The sequence below is a fragment of the Equus przewalskii genome, chromosome 24 (assembly GCF_037783145.1).
Source record: "Equus przewalskii isolate Varuska chromosome 24, EquPr2, whole genome shotgun sequence".
Taxonomy (NCBI): domain Eukaryota; kingdom Metazoa; phylum Chordata; class Mammalia; order Perissodactyla; family Equidae; genus Equus; species Equus przewalskii.
This window is the reverse complement of record NC_091854.1, coordinates 8,656,840-8,672,129: the sequence shown is the minus strand read 5'-3', so window position 1 is coordinate 8,672,129 and position 15,290 is coordinate 8,656,840. Positions and strand designations below refer to the sequence as shown.

Below are 15,290 nucleotides of genomic sequence, written 5' to 3'. Positions count from 1 at the left end.
GGAGAGAACACATCTTAACTCATTTTATGAGGCCATTATTAGCTTCATACCAAAACCGGACAGATGTCACAGAAAAACAAAACTACAAATGCTTTTTATGAATAGTCACAAAAATCCCCTCTATTTCTTTTGGATCTGTGTGTTTTTCTAAAGACATACTCATCCAGATTCTTTTGCCCTCCTGTCCCAATCTAAACTGATTACTCTTCAGACCTGCTGCATAGCCACCTTCCTTGGATCTCCCTTCACCATCATCCTAGGCATTCTCTCCTGTACTGGATCCTATTTCCTGGATCCTTCCTCTTTTTGATTTACCCCATCATTTTGATGGAGCCTATGTCCTCTAGTAACTTCCTGAGATATAGCGCATTTGAAGTAAATATTCTAACACCTTCATGTGTTTCATACTTTTAGCCTACTCCCACATTTGACAGCTTGGAAAGCTACAGAATTAGCAGTTTGGAAATAACTTTCCTTAAAGATCTTGAAGGCATTATTCCATTATCAATGACTTTCCAATGTCACTGGCTCGTAATCTCTTTTTACACACTCCATACTCGAAAGCTTTTAAGACGTTCCCTTTATTTCTGGTGCCTGAAACTTCACCATGATGTACTTTGATGTAGTTCTTTTTTCTCGTCACTATGCTGAGGATTCCTGTGAGTCCTTTCAGAAATGAGGAAACTCAAGGTTTTTTGTTCAATTATTCTTAATTTCCTCCATCCACTTTCTCCCATTCTGTAATTCTTATTTTTCACATGTTGAACTTGTCAGGTGTGATCCTCTAATTTTCTTACTTTCTCCTACTTCCTATCTTTTTTGGTCCTGCTTTGTGGGAGATTTTTTCAATTTTATCCTCCAACTTTCTACTAAGCATTTAGTATTTTAAATTTCTAACTCTTCTGTATTCCATAGTCCATATTTCCAACCCTTTTAAGTATTTCATATGCTAAATATTTAAGAGCTCTTTTTTCCTGAGAAGTGCTTTTTTATAGCATCCTTTGTTCCAAAGGTTCCAAGGATTTTATAGCATCCTTGTTGCAAAGAAACAATTACCCTCTTACATCCAAAGATATCAGTAATTTTTTAGAAGTTGTCTTCGTGAATTGTTTCTATTTCCTTGTTTTCTTACATACTGAGGTTATCCTCAAATCTTCACATCTTCACAATGTCATAAGCGTCGTTTAATGATCCTTAATCTCATATTTTAAAATAAAACACTTAAAAGTTACCTAAAAGTTCTATGTTAATGGTTAGGTGTCACTGTAAAATGATCAGTCTGGGCCATTTCCTTGGTGGATACGCCCTCATGCGTTATTATCTGTTGGTCTTTTTTCCTGACCATTAGTTTGCTCTAACAGAATGAATCTTCCAACCTCGTATCTGGGGTTAGGAACCTGACAGAACTAGGAGGTGGAAAGAGGTTGGGGATGGTTCCCAGTTCAACACGTAGATTTCTACTCAACTGTTTTTCAGTATGACACTCTTAACTTGAGCTGTGCCTAGTGATCTCAAGTAGAGAGATCTTTCCTCTTAATATCACAGAAACCTGGATAAAGCTAAAAGACCCTTTCCTGGCACCAAGAGTGTTGCTTACTTGTTATTACAAACTTTTAGACAATTCTTTCAAGGTACCTGAAACTCCTGAAGGTACACCAATTCCTAAAGCATCCCAGGGCCCTACAGCATCAACTCTAGGCCTTCACCACCAACAGCAGAAAATTCTGTTTCTGAGACATACAAAGTTAGTTACCACTTGTTGCTATCCAGCTTTCAAAGTTTTACTTCTGTGATCAACTCTCCAGTTTTCTTTGTCCTTGATATCCTATGCCTTTTTTAAAACCATTACTATAATTCTAGTATGGATTGATAGCAAAGTAAATGCTTATTTAATCTATCATGTTTAAATGAATATTCATTTAATATTTGATGTTTTTTTTATGTGTCATGTCCTTCGTTGTTCATTGCTAAATCGTATGAAATTTAACCTCAAGTTCCAATAGGACACAGAGTTTTAATCATCCAAGTAGTTACAACCATTTTGGCTTTAACATCTAGTTTTACTAAACTGTAGTTAAAAAATATTGGTCTATACAATCACTATGTTTTAAAATTTCAGATTCTCTTTGAAGCCCAAGATAATTTTTTTAAAATTCACAGGAATTTGAAAAGAACGTGTATTCTCTACTGGCAACAAAGTTTGACATACATCTATTAAATAAAGTATACTGCTATCAAAATCTTTATAGCCTTGGGGCCAGCCCGGTAGCATAGTGGTTAAGTTTGCAGGCTCTGCTTCAGCGGCCTCGGGTTCGTGGGTTCAGATCCCAGGCACAAATCTACATACCACTCGCCAAGCCATGCTGTGGCAGGATTCCACATATAAAATAGAGGAAGACTGGCATGATGTTAGTTCACGGACAACATTCCTCAAGCAAAGAGAGGAAGACTGCCAACAGATGTTAGCTCAGGGCCAATCTTACTCACCAAAAAAAAAAAACTTCACAGCCTTAATTTTTACTTGATCTATTAAATTCTGAGAGACAAAATCCCCTAAAGAAACTGGTGTTATCAATTTCTCTAAAGAATCTATAATTCATATGTTTCAATGCTATTTGAGTTTTATCACACAAAAGTTCAAGCCTGATACTGTTTAGTAGTCCTAACTTTTTATTAATTAAAAACTTTTTCACTCAAAAGTTTGGCCTAGAAAGGTTTTATTCTTTGCTTGATATCAATGAAATATGCAAGTTTTAGTATTATTTTTGCCCTTCCTTTATTTTCAATTTTTGTGTCATTTTGACTTAGATAAAACTCATAAAACCACACAGCATGAATTTTTAACCCAATTTGTAAAGGGGAGAGGGTAAGAAATCAATTCCAGTTAAATTAAGAAAAACCTGTTGGAAGAGTATCGGGAAATCAAACTTGACAGGAAAGTTGGTGAATAAAATGAACCAGGAGGTTAGGTAAGCAATATCACATTAAAGGACAGCTACTAGGATGCCATTTCTATCACTGTTAATGGCACTGCCAGCATTAAGACATTCACATTGACACAGCATAAGATTTTGGGTCCATCACAGCCACCGAAAGTTATCTCTATCTCCTCCACCTCTTTCCTGTATGAGCTGTTTCAGTAGGATCAATGTATATGGAATAGTCGATTTGGTTTCCGAGTCCTCACCCCTTTCAAACTGCTGCCTCTCCTCATGCATGTAGTGATTTTTCATTGGTTCTCAGCTTGCAGAGACCCAAGGCAGCGTACACAGGTGGGGATGGGTCTATTTCCAAGAAGACTGCAGCCACAAATAGGTATAAGCTGAGAACCATTTATAAAAGAGGTTCAGAGCAGGGTTTTCAGGCAAGCTTCCTATTCCCACACCACTAGTTCATCAGGATAACCAGGGAACAGTAGATAGTTCTGCTGTCACCCCTTCTCGTCCATACTATCTACACAGAAACTCCCAATTTCAGAGATGTGGATAAAATCTCTATTTCTCATTGATCGTAGGGGACAACCTATTCTCTTTTGTTTTAGCTGATTTGCCTCAACAGGTAAAATGGATGGAGTCAAATCTACCTCCCTATTTTACCACGTTGCCAGAAACCTAACTTCTTTACCAACTGAAGTTCAGTCTATATTAACAGCGAGAATGGTTAAAATACAAACTTGTTAAAATAAGGCTTACATACTATATTAAAACTCTAAGACTCTATTAACTCCCAAACTCTGTTCTATTTACTAACTCTAAAAAAAAGCAGAAAAAGATCTTTTAAATTATTTTACTTGTATAACTTATTTTTCTAATTCTTCTATACTAGAAACTATATTTTAGGAACATAAATTTCTATGTAAGAATAATAAATATGTATAAATTAAGTAACAAATGTATATTTCTATATATATTTAGGAATATATATTTTTATATATATATTTTAGGAATCTTTTTTCCCCTATAAAAGCAGTATGTTCTCAACTATTCCTATATTTTAAAAGAAGTATTCATTTTAAAACAAATTTAAACATTGGTAGTCCAGATTATTAATTTTTATCATCTCTTTTTTCCCCAACTCCTATACCAACTAGAACATCTCTTAAACCATGGTGAAAAGTACTATTATAACTCAAAATACAGCACAATTACACGCTCTTCTTACTATTCATCTCAAATTTTTTTTTAGTTCAAAGTACTAGCAATTTGAAAAATACCACTATAGTGTAACTTCCTTGGGTTTTACTTAGTTTTCAAATCAAACTTAAAAAATAAAAGCTCATCAGTTTTTATAGAACAAGGCAGATGTACCTCAATTAGTGTTAATAACTTATTTGCAAACTGTATGTCCAAGTAAATTTATTGTCAATACCAAAAGATGATAAAATTGTTCTACTCTTATCCCAACTTTGCACTACAAAGTTAGGAGCCACATATTTCACCTGCTTTATTTTAAAATTGCCCATCCTTACTCTTCACATACCTTCCCCACTCACCCACCAAAATAATAATCTCTACACGACCTTCATCACTTCAATCTTTTCTCCAATTATGTTCTATCTGGCTACTAATCCTTCTCATTTTTCTTCATGTATTTCTCTTCAATGGCCATCAGCAGAACTCCTTATTTCTATTTTCTTATCCAAACTTTAGATTCCTCTAGCTCAGACCACAATCTTATCAACTTTAGTTTTCATTACATTAATCTAAAATAGACTCTACTTCAAGCAAGGAAAATGACTGCATTCCACCATTCCCATCTCTGTGCTTTTTAACATACCTTTCCCCCCAGCTGATATTCCTTTCCCTCTCACCAACCTATATATGCCACTTCTTCAAAATCTAGATAAAAAATTATTTTTGCCAAGAAGCTTTATTAATTAATCCAGTTTTACTACACACCATTCATATTACTTTGTGTCAGCTCAGTAATTCAAATGCTTCTTCATTAACCGCTCTTCAAGTTGTGCCTTAGATCACGAGCTCTTTGGCACAGGAACCATATCCTTTGCTCTGTACATCTGCACTCTTACTCTTAGTGAGGTACCGAGAATTTTTTATAATAACTAATCCAATTAAAATAAGTGAAGGTTGAGGAAAAATACAACCATACAAACAAGGTTTTTCTGAATACAAAAAATCAAATCTCCCAAAACTAAATCCAAATATAACATTCATTTTTGTCAAAAAACACAAAAATAAATATACCCTTAAATGTATTTTTTTCTACACATACAAGTCATCTCTTAAAGCTGTTAATATTTTGTTTTGTGACTTTCTAAATCTAACCCAAAAAAGGTATTAAAGTCTTAATGTTTTGTAGATAAATTTTTTCAATGTCTAATTTAACCAATTTTGCTTTAGCCTCTATACTTCACAAACACAAAACCTACATAAGAAAAGTTGACAGACAAGGTTTTATTTCTTCAAGACAACTATTAAAATTCTTGCAGCAAGAGTATATTAAGCAAACATTATAAATTTAAAACATCTTTATATAAATATTTTCATTCATAGACTCAAAAGCATTCATAATCCAAAAGTTAATGAGAAAGTATTTTCATGTCTATTTCTGCACAATTTACAAAACACATCTATTCCTCAAAACTAGGCACACCAGAATGTGAAGATACATATTTTTATGGTTATGTACATTTTAAAACTTTATTATAATACATATATCAAAATAAATCTTTCTCACCAAGGCACCAATTGTTACACTACAATAAGAGCTCAATTCTTATGAAGAACAAAGCTGTAACCATTAATTCCATTTGAAAAACAAAACTGATTCAAGCACTGTAAGTGAAATTCATGATTAATAATTCCATTTCAGTTTTCAGTTTATAAAGTGTCCTTCACAGATTTTTTTTTTTTGAGGAAGACTAGCCCTGAGCTAACATCCACCAATCCTCCTCTTCTTGCTGAGGAAGACTAGCCCTGAGCTAACATCCGTGCCCATCTTCCTCTACTTTATACATGGGACACCTGCCACAGCATAGCTCGCCAAGCGGTGCCATGTCTGTACCTGGGATTCGAACCAGCGAACCCTGGGCCACCAAAGCAGAACGTGCGCCTTTAACCACTGCGCCACAGGGCCAGCCCCGCCTTCACATATTTTAACCATTCAAACTTTTGTGCAACTGTCCTTAAGGGAACATGCTAGTTCTTTATACACAAATGAATGTCAAAATCTTTCAGGTTGAAAGTGGATACTTACCTTTAAACAGAACTACATCAATTTATTAACTACCCCTACAACCACAATCAGAAATACTCAAATACCTTATTAAGTAACCTGAAATGCCTGAAAGCTAAGTTACATAACGCCTAGAAGCTACTATTAAGGAGGATCCAAAAGGCATCTATATAAGGAGGCAATCCAAGACCTCCTCTATCTACTTCTTGGCTATTTGCCTAGCAAATACTGTAATGAAAGCAAGCCAGACAACTATGTTATCTGTGGAAGCAATTCAAATCTCTGCATTCTAAACAAATTTTGTAGTCATAAAACTAACCTTAAGGGGTTATTAACGAAAACTAAGAAACATCTCTAGGACCTTGGCATAAACCACACTGGAAAAAACCAGAAGGGCCCTAGTACCAACTACCTATCATCTGATTTACCTCCAAATTCACACAGCAATGCCAAACAAGGCTAGAAAAGAGACAGATTCAAGCATCAGTTCTCACCACCCTTGGAAAGTAGGACAAATATGCCATAAGCAAGTTCAAAAATATGCCAAATTTATTTATGATGATAGAGGTCAGAATACTTCTGTGAGGGGGAATTAATAGGAGGGTGCACAAGGCACTTTTTTCAGTGCAGAAAATGTTATATATCTTGATCTGTGTAGTAGTTTTCTGGGCGTATTTATATGTAAAATTTCATTGAGTTGTACTCACAAGATTTGTGCATCTCACTGGATGTAAGTTATACCTAAATAAAACATTTAAAAACAAGTCACCAATAGTGGTCAAATCTAAAAACCTTTTCTCAGTTCTTATCCTTTTTGATCATTCTCCAATATATTGCTAGTCACAGAATACCAATATCCCCTAAGTGCAACCCTTTCCCCTTAGAACACTCACCATACAAGTATTCTTCCAGCGGTTTTCTTATTCTGCCTCATATTAGTTCACTTAAATATTAACTCAATATTCATCAAGCACTTGTGTACAAGACATGGATTGCGCACCCTCCAACATATCACTCACACACACATACACACACATTCCCCAAATTTCCCAAACTGGGTTCAAGCCACTCTATCATCTGGTTTCAAATTTTATCTCCTATTGTAATTCCCATCACTTCTTTTCAGGAATGTTCTCCCTCAGCACACTCTTTTCTCAGCTATCCTTTATTAAGGCTTAGTTCAACTTCTACTTTATCCTTTCTCCACATTAGTACAAAACTTACTATCTATATCTGCACTGCCCAATACGGCAGCCAAATGTGCCTACTGAGCACTTGAAGTCTGGGTAGTCTGAATTGAGATGTGCTTTAAGTACATAACATACACTGGATTTTGAAGATGGTGTGGAAAAAAACAATGTAAAATATCTCAATCATGTTTACATATTGAAATGATAATGTTTTGGATACACTGAGTTAAATAAAATACACTAATAAAATTAATTTTACCTATTTCTTTTTATTTTTTAACATGGCTATAGAAAATTTTAAATTACATTTGTGGCTCAACATGTTTCTATTGGGCAGTGCTAACCTATACAATCTAATTATAAATGCCCCACAAATTATCTTTTAATATATATCATCTACTCAATGAGTGCAGGAATTCAATATTAAGCTTTTTTTCCTTTTATGAATTAAAGATTATTACATTAGAAATTACTAAAAGTAACTAAACAGGATTTAAGTACCTATTCAATTTCAGTATCACTTTTTAAAGGTTTTTAACAAGGAAGCTTAAAGTATTTCAAACTATAAAAGTATAACAGAAGTTCTGTTTTCAGATGGTTATAAACCAAAAATGTCACCCACATTTTAGATATACACAATTTTGAGTTAAAGGTCCCACCAGAAAGGACAGATAGTATTATTAAACCTGTAGCATTGCTAATCCCAGAGTATTAGTTCTGATTAAGCTACATTACTTTTCATCTCAGTTACTCACTAAAGAAAAAGGCAGCTGCCATTTTGACCAATATCATTGTACCAATGTCCAGCAACCAAGACAAAGAACCTTTATTTGGTGGTATGAATAAACAATGCGGGCAATAAGACACCACTTGAAATAAGGATAGGCAGAAAAACGCTTTTATAACTAGGAGATAAAACTTACAAATTATATAATTAGATTAAAGCATAGATATATAGAAAGAAAGGAAAGGAAGGCAGAATAGAAAGGTTTCATCTGTAGAATCAAGACAACACCAAGATTCAAACTTGGCTGCTCTATTATTTACTATCTTTGTGACCTGAGTGTGTTTCCTTGCATGTAAAATGGGAATATGCACAGTATTGTTACAAGCAACACATAGTAGATGCTTAATGTCAGTCTCATCTCCCTTTCCTTTAATACTAATGATTATATAATGGTGATAAGATTATAGGTGACGTTTCCCCCCTTCATTTTCCAAACTGCTGAAAACATTTTTTAAGCATATATGAAACTCCTGATATTTCATACTCACAGCCCTCCTCATGTGAACTTAAAATTACTTTTACTAGCTGTCTTTTACAATTGTTTTTAAAAGCTTAAAATTTGTGTTGGGGGGGAGTAAGTAAGTGGTAGAAGAAAACTCAAAAGGGGAAATAAGTTTCAGACCATACCAGCACAGGCATATACAAAACAAAGAAAAGTGTGGAGGGGAAAAAGGCAAAAGGAAATTCCCCTGACTCAGACTAAGCAACGAAAGATAACATGCCTCTCCTCAACCTGGCTACTGTGGAAGCCGCCTCTCACTCTCATCTGGGGTTTCTACGTACATTACATACAAATACATGTACCCACTCACTCTCTTCTCTCTACTAATGGTCACCACCATCCTCCTGGTCAAAAAATTTAAAGGAGAGTGAAGAAATTCAGGATGTTGTAACAAAGACAAACCAACACACTGGTTGGGAAATAACTTCACTAAAATGCACTCATTCCCAAGTGCATTTCTTCATCAGCTGGCAGTCATAAACGAAATGTGTTCCTGAAATACTAAACATGGTTATAGCTTTTATTGCTAGACCTGGAAAAGGTACACACACTCTGATGCCTGCCTCTGACTTCCTTTATAACAACCTTGACTCTGCAGACATGTGTCTAAAAACAGAACATTAGCAAAAGTATACAACTCCCAATCACTCCACGTGAAAATTTCAAGTTAGTGTAGAAAAAATAATTAAAACAAGAGTAATAATAATAGCTATTATTATTATTCTAAAATTTAACATTTACTCAGCATTCACTGTGTACCAAAAAAGCTAAGGACTTTACATGAATTATGTAATGTACACCTTAAACCTCTATGAAGATGGTATTATTGTTAAAGCCACTTGCATAGTACTCACCCAGCTAGATTTTAACCCCACTAGTTTTACTTCAAAGGTTACACTTTTAAACTTTATCTCATTCTGCCTCTTTATTTATATACAGATAATTACACATGCAACCATGATTTTCCATGGGTGTGTATATATACACATGTATATATGAGTTTATGTGTGTGTATAATATTTACTAAGTCAACAGTAAGCAACGGGCAATTAATTCTAACTTTGGAAAGGCTTTTATCCACCTTCACAAACCATTCAACAATAATTGGGAATCACCCCCTCCCCAATAAATGATGTTTTGAAAGTACTAGTTATATTTAACATCTTCCTCAAAAAACTGATGAAAAAGATATGCATTAAGTTTTCAAGTAAAACGATGAACACCATGGAAGAAAAGATAAAACTGTTAGCTTTTATAAAAACTAGATAAATAATTGACACAATACCGGTAAATATACTATGTAAACTGTAAAGTACTTTAATCCTAACGCTTTATTAGGTTTTTTTATTTTAAATTATCCGTTTGGATCACAGCATACTTTAAGTTTCTTTGTACAAAAAATTTTTTAAAAGCTGTATTTTGAACATCAATGAATGGCTTACATACTAAAAAGCTTAATCCCTAAAATCTCTATTTATTACTCTAACCAACTTCAATTGTATCACAATCTAGGTTAATACAATTAAATTTCAAGGAACAAATCACTTATCTGTAGTTTTCACAAAGTTACTTACAAGATCACAGTTTCACGAATCTCAAATGAAACGGGAAGGCCACAGCTTACAGACAGAAGAGGTAGGGCAAAGATTAGTAGAGAGAGAGGGCAAAGGAAATCTCTTAGAAACACTAATCTTAACCTAGTCTCACTTTCCCCCATCCAAGGGAAGTGTACACTGCTGCTGCTTCTTACCCTGGCATCCTCCTCCCTCTCTTCCTCTTGAAATCCTCTGCTTTTCTCCTCCTGGAAAGTTATCTCACAGCACTTTTTGTTTTTCTTGCTACCATCTCTCAATTCTCAAACGCTGTCTTATCTTGAATTTAAAAGAACAAAAACATACTAACTCCCCATAATCACATAAGAGTTCTCAGTAAATTCAGAGAATAGTTAATTCCAAAGTTCAACTTTGACACATCTAAGAAAAAATTAAATTTAACAGTCGAGCAACTGGAGCCCTAGAGATGAGAAAACACCTTTTTCATGGAGACTCCATCTCCCTGAAGAAAGACTACGAATTCAATTTGGTGTTCTACCTTCTGGGTCTCAAATGATCGTTAAGAGTGTGTTTGTTTTTAAGAGGGGGAAGAAGAGAAATACTTTAGCCAACCAGCAGGGTGAGCTAGTGCTAGAACCAGTTTGATTATTCTCAATTCTCTCAAAATTCAAGGGTGTAAATTGTTTGCACTATTAAAAGCAGCTATATCTAATAAACCTAAATTAAAAGACACTACTTCTAGAACTGCTTCAGGCAATGGTACATCTCATAACTTTCAAATTTTACAGATTCTCCATCTACAAAACAGACATTCTCTATACCAGAGATTAATGATAACAAATAAATGTAAAAAAATTACAGCTCATTTGACTATCTACCCAAAATATTATAGTAGCCAATCTTTATTCTTACATTTCATTTTATAGGGCTATTAATTTTAAAAAACTTTAAACACTTTTTTTAAAAGGATTGCTAAAATTAGTATTCTATAAAATTGGAGCTAGATAATTCATCATACCAATTTCTGCATTCAGTACAAAGTATAGCTGCCTTACAATCTGCCTGAAAAGTACTCACGAGAAAAGCATTCCTACAAGAATAAGATCCATTCTTTTCCTTTGGAATCATACCCTGAAACAAGAGTCTAAATAAGTAACCCTAAACACTAACAGTGCATTTGGGATGAGAGAAAGATGAACTTTATCTTTTTTGACAACCAATTTCTCTAAATTGCAGGTCTCCCCACCACTTTTAGTGTCCTTGAGTCTTTCTTTTTCTCCTCCTGATACCCAATAGTCTCAATTCAACCACAAGCAAAACTCTCCCTGTTGTAACTTGAATGACAAACTAAACCTGCAAAATGTTTAATGTTTGCAAGTGACAGACTCAAAATAATCCGAGTAATCCTAATTATCACAAGACTAAAGTGTAATTAAATCCACTCACATACATAGTGTTGAAAATTAAGAAACAGTTTATCAACTTCCTTAGAAAAATCAATAATTTAAATGCACCTTAAATGACCCACAAAAGCTTTAAAATCTCAAGACAATTTAACTAGTTTTGCTAAATTTGATAACCAAAGCAATTAAAGATAACTGTGGGAGCCCACCGTAACAGATTTTACTGCTTGTTGAATTTCCTAACAGATCTTACAGATCTACTACTCAGTAGTAATTGTTGTAGTTAGACTTAACAAGTTGTTTTTAACAAGGACCAGTGTAAGTGGCATGTCCATTTATCCAACCACAATGCTATTACAAAATGGAAGGCACTAGCATCACTGTTTTCAGTATCTCTCTCATTTCTTATGTAATAACTGGTAGTAATGGCAGTTATTTCAAACCTTCCAAGAAGTTTATCAAGCTGTTGTGTTTTTAATTTCTGGGTCAAGACTGCTTTTTGAAAACCTCAAAATTCAAAAGCAAAATTGCTCTGAAATTACCTGAAATGTATTTTCTATCTGAATTTGTTTCACTGAAAGTCTAATTTCTTTCACTTTAAAAACTAAGTAACCATATCACCTTAAACAAAAGTTTCTTACTGTCACAGAAGTTCTATTTAATATAATAGTACCTAATTAACAAGTATTCCCAAACACACTCCTTTGTTTTACTTTTTAACCATTATTAGTTATACACAGTTACCTTCTCATCCCAGCAATGTGATCAATGAAAAGAGCAATGGGGTAGAAGCTGAGGAACAATTTTCCATTATGCCACTAACTTATCATCTCTGGCTCTTAATATACCGTAAAAGACAGGGTGAGAATAGTTGTTCTCTGAGTAAAACAGTATGATTCAGTAACACATTTTGTCAATGTTAATACATCTCCTATTCATTAATACAAGTAGACTGTTCTCTATTAGGAGAAAAGCTAGAAGGGGGAAAATACATATCTGAAAAAAAGGAAAATGAAAGTTTTAAATAATGTTGAAAAGTTCAAATTTCTATTTGAACAGAGATCTAAAGTTCGTGATCTAAATGTGTTTAAACATCTCTTCAATCAATTTGTTAATGTGACCTGGCCAAAACAAAACAGTTGTTTCCAAATTTTGTACTTCAAATATCAGTTAATACCTATATACAAAGTACGTAAGTGCCATATAACTTTACATTATGTTAGAAATTCGAAAACTTACACTGCCATGATTTTAACAGCAATATACACATCACTCCATTAATACCAGTCAAGCCTTCATGTTTCACCTATTGAAATTCCTAAATTATAACTCCTTCATAAAAACTAACTTTTTCTTACCAGACCTACCAACGCAGTACTGCTGCCATCAAGTTCCCTGGATACTTACACATGGCACTGAAGGCAAAGAGCAGGTCTCCTTTCTTTGAGTAACTTGAGTTGTCTATTTTTTTTGAAATGCTTTCCTTCTTGAAGGACCAAAAAAATGTAACTAAACTACTGCAGAGAAGCAATATACTATTAAGGCAAATCTAATCTATCATCCAGATGCAACAAGCCTGGCATTAGTCAGGAATGGCCAGAAGAGATGATGGTGTTTTGGCATCGCGGTTGAACTTTTTAAGTTGTATACAAAACAGGACCATCATTCAGGCCCCCGGTTGTGTTTATTATCCCCTCGTGCAGTACTTCTGAACGACCACACAAAATCTGAAGTCTAAACATAAAAGTTCTGTAACAACTAAAATTATGTCAATATGACTTAAAACAGTTCAAGAAAAGTTTTCCACTAATGGTGCTAAACCATGGATGGATCCCAACACGAGAGTCGTCTGCGGAAGTCTGGTAAGAAACCTTTAGCTCCACCACCTAAGTTTCCAATCACTGAGAAGGGTCTGGGACAACTCATCTTCAGGTTCACGGGAGAAGTGGAGCACACCTGCTTTCGTCTGGCAGAGATTAAGCTCCCAGGGACACAAAGGCCAGGGAATCAGACCTGGAGAAGCAAAAAGCTTTAGCTGGACACCCACCAAGCCCCTGGCAACCCACACACTTTGAGCGATTTACCTCTTGCTGTTACCTCCCGGGCACCTAGCGGCACGAGATCTTGCAGACCGGGGGGAGGGGCGGGCTATGCGGTCCTGGTCCCACGTTAGGGGAGGGGTGTGGACAGTTAATGCCAGAGCTGGCGCTCCTGGCCCAGACCGAGCAGCCCCGACGACGGGGGTTGGTGACTGCTCTCGGACCGCCCCGTTACTCAGTGCATGGCAATGGCGACCGCCAGGCTCCCCAAGCCGCCCGATCTCGGCCCCTTCCCCCGACCGCTCACTGGCTGCTCGGCTTCATGTGACTAAACAAAACCCCCAAGTCTAGTGCCCAGCTCAGCCCCTTTGTGTCCGCTACCGGATCCTCCGACGCCGCCGTGGAAAAGTGCCCCCACCTCCGCCGAGTCCCGCCCCGCGGCGGCCACCGCCGCTCACCTCAGGCTCCGCCGCCCCCCGCGGCCGCCGCGGCCGCCGCCTCCCCGAACCCGGGGCCCGGGCTCCTTGTGCAGCACCAACTCCGCCTCCTCGGCCGCCGCCGCCATCTTAGCCTGTGCGGCAAAATGCGTCCTTTTGGATGGTTGGGACCCAGCCTAGGGCGTCGCTCCCCGGGCCCGAGCGCCGAAGGCCGGGTCCCCCAAGTTCTGTCGCCACCCTCAGTCCCGCAGCCGCCACAGCCCACACGCCCGAAACCCACTCGGGTCCCGGTGAATCCGACCAAATAACCCCTGAAACTCACAGTTTGGTGCCGTGTGCGTCAAACCGGGGCGACGTTGGGAGCGCGCGGCGTCCCCGCGTCACACGCCGCTCTGTACGCTCCTAGGCTCCAAAGGCCCCCCTCCGCTCCCCGCTTTTCGCCTCCGGCCCCGGTTCCCACGGCGCAGGCGCGCGGCTTTCCCGCCTCTACCGAGCTGCGGGCTGCGGGCCGCGGGGGTGGCCGGCGACGAGCGCTGGGGCGGCCTCGCGCCGGGGGAGCGTCTGGGCCAATTAGACAAACGGAGGCAGCGGCAACAGTGCACCACTGTTCTCGGGTGCCAGAAACCAAACAAGGTCACCTCCCCCAGAGCTGACCTAATCACTCTCAAGGAGGTTCCCGCCCCAAAGTAGGCACGCTCCAAATATGGTGGTGCCCAAACTCTGCAAGACCCAAACACTTAGACAAGCCTAGGCCCTTTAAGGTGGAACAGGCCCATATTTGATTTCCACAATCACTGGCGTGCCAGAATTCCTTCTCTTTTTCTCCTGTTGAGGAAAACAGCTAAAGATCTCAAGATTGCCAGTCACAACTGTAGAGTAATGGGCAGAGGAAGGTTTTTGGATCTTAAGGGGACCAATTGTTGGGAGATGCTTGATGGCCAGGCAAAGCCTCAAATGTGGCATCTTAATTAGCCGAATGGGCTACCCTACAAGGTGCCCTGGGTTTGGGCCAGTTCGATTCTGTAAGGATGCTTTATCCCTGCATTGCTGAGTGTGCCATGGGTCTCCAAATTAAAGTTATATAAGAAACCCCTGAGATACTGATTAACCCTGGAAAGAATCAGTAGGTCCCGAGAGAGTTCTGGAAATCTTCCTTTTTATCATGCATCCACTGCAGGAGTCTG

The 15,290-nt window shown here is 37.4% G+C and overlaps 1 protein-coding gene across 17 annotated transcripts in view; it reads right to left on the bottom strand.

Annotated features, from left to right (window-relative positions):
* Positions 1 to 14,811, bottom strand: part of ZNF644 (zinc finger protein 644) — a 118,617-nt gene extending 103,806 nt beyond the window's left edge. For 2 of the 17 annotated variants that reach the window (XM_008531655.2, XM_008531659.2), the window contains exons 1-2: positions 14,429 to 14,766; positions 13,038 to 13,643 (exon numbers count right to left, since the gene is read on the bottom strand). The gene's annotated coding sequence lies outside the window, so the exon portion shown is untranslated. Of the gene's footprint in view, positions 1 to 13,037; positions 13,644 to 13,714; positions 13,954 to 14,127 lie in introns of those variants that run through there. The other 15 variants (XM_070592200.1, XM_070592206.1, XM_070592197.1 and 12 more) reach the window with 10 other exon arrangements.
* Between the last annotated feature and the right edge of the window lie 479 nt (positions 14,812 to 15,290).